Source organism: Ochotona curzoniae, unplaced genomic scaffold, assembly GCF_017591425.1.
Source record: "Ochotona curzoniae isolate NIBS_2020 unplaced genomic scaffold, NIBS_Ocur_1.0 patch16, whole genome shotgun sequence".
Taxonomy (NCBI): Eukaryota; Metazoa; Chordata; class Mammalia; order Lagomorpha; family Ochotonidae; genus Ochotona; species Ochotona curzoniae.
The window spans coordinates 82,169-88,928 of NW_024466706.1; positions in this window are offsets into that span (position 1 = coordinate 82,169).

A 6,760-nucleotide genomic window follows, 5' to 3' on the forward strand; every position below is an offset into this window, starting at 1 on the left:
ATGGTGAATCAGCAGATGAAAGATATTCCTCTCTGTCTCTTCTCCTTGTTGTATGTCTCACTTTCCAAAAAAAGAAAATAATCTTTAAATAAATGTATAAATAAAGCACGTGCCAAATTGTCTCGGCAAGGGGAGGGGCTGCATCTCTACCACAGGTATTTTGGTTTCTGCTCTTACCACCTGCAACCATCAGAGAGAGCGATGATTAGAACGGGAGCCCATATGGGATCCCGGGCATGCAAGGCCAGGATTTTAACCACTTGCGCCACTGCGCCGGGCCCTGGAAAGTATTTTAACTCCATTGGCTCACTCATTTATTTTAAAGCCTGCTTTTATATCAGCACAAAACACAGCCCGCCCTCCACACCTGCAGTTCATCATCCTCAGATTAAGCCAGGTGCTACCTGAAAATAGTTCCATCTGTACATGATGGGGGTGGGACAGGGGAGCGAGGCATGTAAGTCACATCTTAAAATAGGCCCCAGAGCAAGGGAGGGCCAGGCCTGCCCTGTTTCTAATATCCCTCTGGCCTCTTGTGAGAACTGGCAGCATCCCATGACAATTTACCAAATCCCTTCTGTGGGCCACCCCTGAGAACCCAGAAGGGCCATCACCACATTCTGAGACTCCCAACACCCAAACTCTTGGGCGACAACCACATCCAAACAGCAGCAGCATCCAGGACAAACTGGCAGTGCCTACGTCAGAGGGAAATTCATTCCCGGATTCCTCACCCAAGTACCTGCATCCAGCCAAGCCTGAAGCCTGCCCAGCATGCCGCTGCTGCGGGACACAGGTCAGCATCCAGACTTACACACATGGCCATGAGCAGGACCCAGGGCTCCTCACCAGGTCAGGCAAGTGGGACTGTCCCATGCGGCCATCTGCTTCCCAACACAATGGACCAGGGAGACAGTGAGAGGTCACACATTCAAGACAAAACCACTGTCTGTGTAATCTAATCACACTTGGTCCAAGCCCAGGGGTGGGACTTGGCCAGGCCACAAGCTCCCAAAAGTAGGGTTACCAAGACTGCCTTAGAGACTGCCTGCTTCCGACAGGTCTCATTCAAGAAGTTCCTGGGACTGGCACGGGAGTACAGTGACTTGTAAATGCTGGCATCCTATAGTGGAGCTCAAGACCCAATAGCTCCACTTCTGATCCAGCTCCAGGCTAATTTGTGGAGCTAAACAGGGGAAGATGGCCTAAGTACTTGGGCCCCTGGCAATCACCCACATTGGAAATACAGATTTCTAATTGGTAATTCCAGGCCTGCATTTGCTTCGGTCCAGCCTCAGTCATTGCAACCATTTGGGGAGGGAGCCAGCAAATTGAGGATATCTCTCTCTGTTTTATAACTCTACCTTTCAAATAACTACACTAAATATTTTTAGAAATCTCTTTGTGGTAAAAAAAAAAAAATCTCTCTTGTGACAAGAGTTGGTTGTGAGTTTTGCTGTTATTCCTTATAGATACGAGAGCAGAGCCATGTGCTTCCTCCTTTGTGGAGACCAGGGATCACCAGCCTAGGGACCAGCTGTGATGTCCCACTCCAAGAGAGGACAGCTCTGGCTACACACTCCAACATCAGGCCCAACAGGCAGGGGACACAGCCAAAGGCAGAGCCAGGCACAAGGGGGTGATGCCAGCAGGCTAGGGCCAAGTAGAAGCTTCACCCACTGTGGCTGGGCTTCCTGAGGACCTGAGAAGATGCTGCCAGCAGGATGTGAGAGGAAGGAAGCCCTATACCTGCTCAGCTGTGCTGGCAGGGCCCTGAGGAGTCCTCCCCGTGGGATAAGGAAGGGCAGCACCAGGCAGCAGTGAGGGCTGTAGCAAGCCATGGACGCTGTCAGTGTTTACCATCATTCTGAACAGTGGTAAGTCTGTTCTGCATAGCTCAGATGAGGCTCCCTGCCTCCTACATGTCTCCTAGCACCTCCTCCCTGGAGACCAAGGTCACCTCACAGGAAACTGGAGAACAAGGCCAGCAACACCCCATCAGCAACCATAGAGGGCAGGTCAAGCCAGCCGTTAACTCTGGATCTATAATGACCATCCTACTCAACAGCAAATGTTGGCTCTGACCAAAATTTATTCTGTGGACAGAACAAAATCCACAGCTGGCCCTGATCCCTGGCTGTATCCTCCATCCTCCTCAAAGCTGTGTTTAAGCTGTTTGCTTCAGCCTCACAGTGCAACAGGGTACAGATTCCAGAAACCCCTACAGATACAAAAATCTACAATGTTCAAGTCCCTCATTAGAAATGTTGCTTTTGCTGCTAGTTTCATGGCATAGCGGGTAAAATTACCTCCTGTGCTATGGGATCCAAATGGAAGGCGGTAAATGTCCTAGCTGCTCCACTTATGATCTAGCTTCCTGCTAATGGCTCCAGGAGAACCAACAGAGGATGACCCAAGTGCTTAGGCTCCAGCACCCATGGGGGGGGGGGGAACCCAGAGAAAGCTCTTGGCTTCAGGCTAGCACAGAGCTGGCTCTTGGGGACACCTGAGGGACCAACCAATGAAGAAAGAGCGCTCTCTCTCTCTCTTTGGAACTCTGGTTTTCAAGAGTTGCTTAGTGAACCCGAGCTGTGAGTGGTTCCAATGGAGCAGTGATGGCATGGCAGCATTACTGAGGAGAAGGTGCAGGATGAGGGTGGGTGATTGGTAAGGATGGTGCTGGAGCCACAGCACCTAGGGCCACTGTCATGGGGTCGTCTTTGCTATAGAGATCCCTAGATTGGTAAGAGGCTGGCAGCTTTGCTTTGGGCAGCTCTCCCAACGCGGGTCAGGGCTGGGAGCAGGCCAGGCTGGGCCAGTTCATAGCACCCACTAGGAGATGTAAGAACCAGGATGGGGTACAGGACAGGCTGAGTTGGGTCACAACATAAGCCAGTTCCCTTTAGTGACAGAACTGGGAGCAGTCCAGGTCAAGCCAGGCTACATGGCAGGCCATGCCAGGCTTAGCCACAGCACCCACCACCACATGTAAGACCTCTTGTGGTGGAGGAAAATCCCAGGAGGGGTACTGAAGGGGCTCCCCTGTTAGGCCAGTGTACCCACTGCTGAGCAGAAGACCTAGGACATGGGGCTGACCAGACTTGGCAGGGCTACAACACTTGTTGGCCTGCATTGAGCTGGGTTAGCAGGAGTCAGACTGGGTCAACTGGCTATATCCACTGGGGCATGCATGAGCCAGAGTAAGTGCAGGCTGCTCAGGCTTTGCTGCAGCATCAGTTGGCATGCTGGGAATGGGAACAAATCCTGTGAGACTACACTACAGAACCACCTGGAAAGTGCAAGATCTGGGGTTGGAAGCAGGCCTAATTGGGACACTTGGATATCCCTCTATTGGGGTACAGCTCCCACCAGTGAACATAAGAACCAGGGCTGAGGCAGGCCTTGCTGGACAGGTGGTTGTACCTATCAGCATAAGTATGGGTGGGACATGGTACCGGTCAAGTGAACTAGGCTGCAGCTCGCACTCATGTGTACAAAAGTCAAATGGGATGCGGGATAGACTAGACAGTCTGCTGCACATGCTGGCAAGCACAGGAACTAAGTTTGGGGTGGACCTGGTGCAGTTATTGGGGGTTGCTCTGACTAGGCTACAGTTCCCACTGATTTACATGCGGGCCAAGTGTGTGGTGCACAGGGATGGGCTGGGCCACAGTATCCATTGATTTGTGTAAGAGATGAACTGCGGACAGAATTGACTCAGAAACTGCAACCACCGGGGGTGGGGGGAAGCAGTGCTGAGGTGGGTCAAAAACTGAGCCAGACTCCACACTAGCTGACACACAAGACTCAGGTCTGGGGTTACCACAGATAAGGTTTCTTTGGGGACTTCCTTCCCATACTCCCAGACTGGACCACTGGACTCAAAACACCAAGCACAGGGAAAATCACAGCATCTGTGGTCTGACCGTGGAATGCATGTGTTAGAACTGGGCCCCACACTTGCTAATGGCAGTGCAGTGGATGACATGCCTAGAAGCACATGATAGACATGACAGCTAACTGAAACCTTCAGAGGACGTCTGGTACCATGGCAGAGGATGGAAGACAGAATAAATTGGACAACTCTCCTGGCCAAGCTTTGACAGCAAGTATCCAGGCAAATTGAGTCTCTAAGATGAACTATTTCAGCCAGCAGACCTTGGAAGGATTTCCTCAACCTTGGAGCAATGAAGTCAACAATGTGTTAGAAGTGTCGAAATCACGAGCAATACCCTTGGAAAATGCTCCACATCAGGACCCTGGGATGACATCAAGTGGCCGTCCTGCATCCCCAGGGTGCTGATGCAGTTGGGCTGCTGGAAGTGGCCCTCCTCCCTTCCTTCCCATTTGACCCAGGAACAGAAAGAAAACAAAACAAGAAAAGAAAGAAAGAAAGACAGTGTGAAAGAGAGACAAAGACAATGAGAGAAAGAAAGAAACAAACAAACACTTGGAAAAAATGGTCTCATCCACTTTCCCCTGTTCCTTTGTCCACACCACAATCAGCAGTCCACAGGTGTATACATCCTTCTCAACTAGGTAAACATGAGCAAAATAAAATTAAAAGGAAAAGAACACACAGATCTAATGCATTGCTGTTGTTTCAAATGGATGAGTAAGGACTGGCAAGGATGTTGGAGGCTTAGGTGGGAGATACATTCTCCAAAAGGTAGAAGATAATTAAGAAAGTATTATACACCAAAGCAAAAAAATCCTACTTTCATTGTAAAAATTTGAATTCTACTAGGAATGTTCAACAAATATCTGAAGAAATAAAAAATTGAAATAAAACAGGACCAACTCATTACCAGTAATCATAACACTGAATGTAAATGGACTAAATTCTGAGAAACACAGATTAGATGAATCAATTTAAAAATAATAATAAAAGGACACAATAATATGCAAAAGGCTGCCCACAACAAACAAAATTCGTCTGCAAAAATACAAAGTATAAGCGAAAGAATGCAAAACCATAATAAGCCTGGCATGGGAGCCTATTGGCTAAAGTCTTCGCCTTGAATGCACCAGGATTCTATATGGATGCCAGTTCATATCCTTGCTGCTCTACTTCCCATCCAGCTCCCTGCAGTTGAAGATAGCCAATTATGGCCACTTGGAGAATGAACCAACAGATGGAAGATCTTTGTCCCTTCTTCTCTTTGTAAACTTGACTTTCCAATAAAAAGCAAACAAAAAAATATTTTTTTAAAATTTGCTCTTTTACTGTAAAGTCAGATACACAGAGAAGAGATGAGAAAGAGAAGAAGATTTTCCATCCAATGATTCACTCCCCAGGTGGCCACAACCGCCAGTGCTGTGCAAATTCAAAACCAGGAACCAAGAACTTTCTCCAGGTCTCTTATGAGGGTGCAGGGTCCCAATGCTCTGGGCTGTACTCAACTGTTTTCCCAGGCCACCAGCAGGAAGCTGGATGAGAAGTGGGGCTGCTGGGATCAGAACCAGTGCCAATATGGGATCCCAGCATGTCCAAGGTAAGGACTTAATTGCCTTAACACTTCCCCTGGCCCAAAAGTAAATAAATCGAAAAAAAAAGAAGCAAAAAATATACTCCAGGTAAATAGAAATTGAAAATGAGCAGGGATTAACCATGCTTATCATAAACAAAGTAAACTTTAAGACAAACATGGTTAACGAGACCATGATCCTACACAATGATAATGAAATCAATTTAACAGACAATATAACCACTGCAAGTACATATACCCCTAATGCTAGGGCACCATTTAATATAATTTAGTCGATCTAAAAGGAGACTTAAGTTGTAATAATACCAGGTTAATTCAAGCTCCACTTTCATCTATGGACAAATCAACAAGACAAAAAAGTCAACCAAGAAATAACAAACTCAATACACACAAGGACCAAGTGGAGCCAGCTCCTGTCAGCAGAGCCAGTAATTTGGACAGGGAGAGGGTCTGAGGATGAAGCACCAAGAGACCAGTCATGGTGGAAGTCTCTCCAAAGCCTCCCTTTTTCCTCCTTTCAGTATTCTTTCCCGCAAGTTCTTTAGCCAGACAACAGCATGCCAATGAGTCCCATTAGTCCAGGTGCTTTTAGCCACAACCCCATTTCCTGTTACTGCTCAGCTTAACCAGTGCTAATTAACTCCTTCCCTACAACAGACCCAACACACTTGTACACTATCCCACCTCACACTTGTAGAATGCACATCCTTTTCATCAGCACATAGAACAACAGGACTGATCATACAGTAGAAAAATAAACAAATCTCAAGACATTAAAAAAGACTGGCTCCTGTCTTAGGTCTGGCCAGGCTCAGCTTTTACAGCCATTGGGAGAGTTAACAAGTAGATGGGATGGAAGATCTCTTCATCTTGGCCACTCTCTCTGTCACTCTTCATTTCAAATACATACAATTAATCTTTTTTTAAAAAGTCACTTGAATGAGACACAAAAGAGAAAACAATGGTTGCTACAGAAATAGAATCAGTCAGAACTATTAAGAACATATACCCACAAATCAGGAAATTTGAAAGAAACTGATAAATCTACAGGAACATGTAATTTACCAAAGTTGAGTCACTTGAACAAATAACTGGTAATGCAATAGCTCAGGACCAAATGCCTTCACTAATGACTTCTCCCAAACCTCCAAGAAACAGCTAATACCAGTTCTTGTCAAACTGTTTTGAATTACTCCAGTAGTATTTTGATAGGCCAACAGGCTCTTTCTTGGCTGAGAAAGAACTTGATGAGAACAATCTCAGTCACAGTA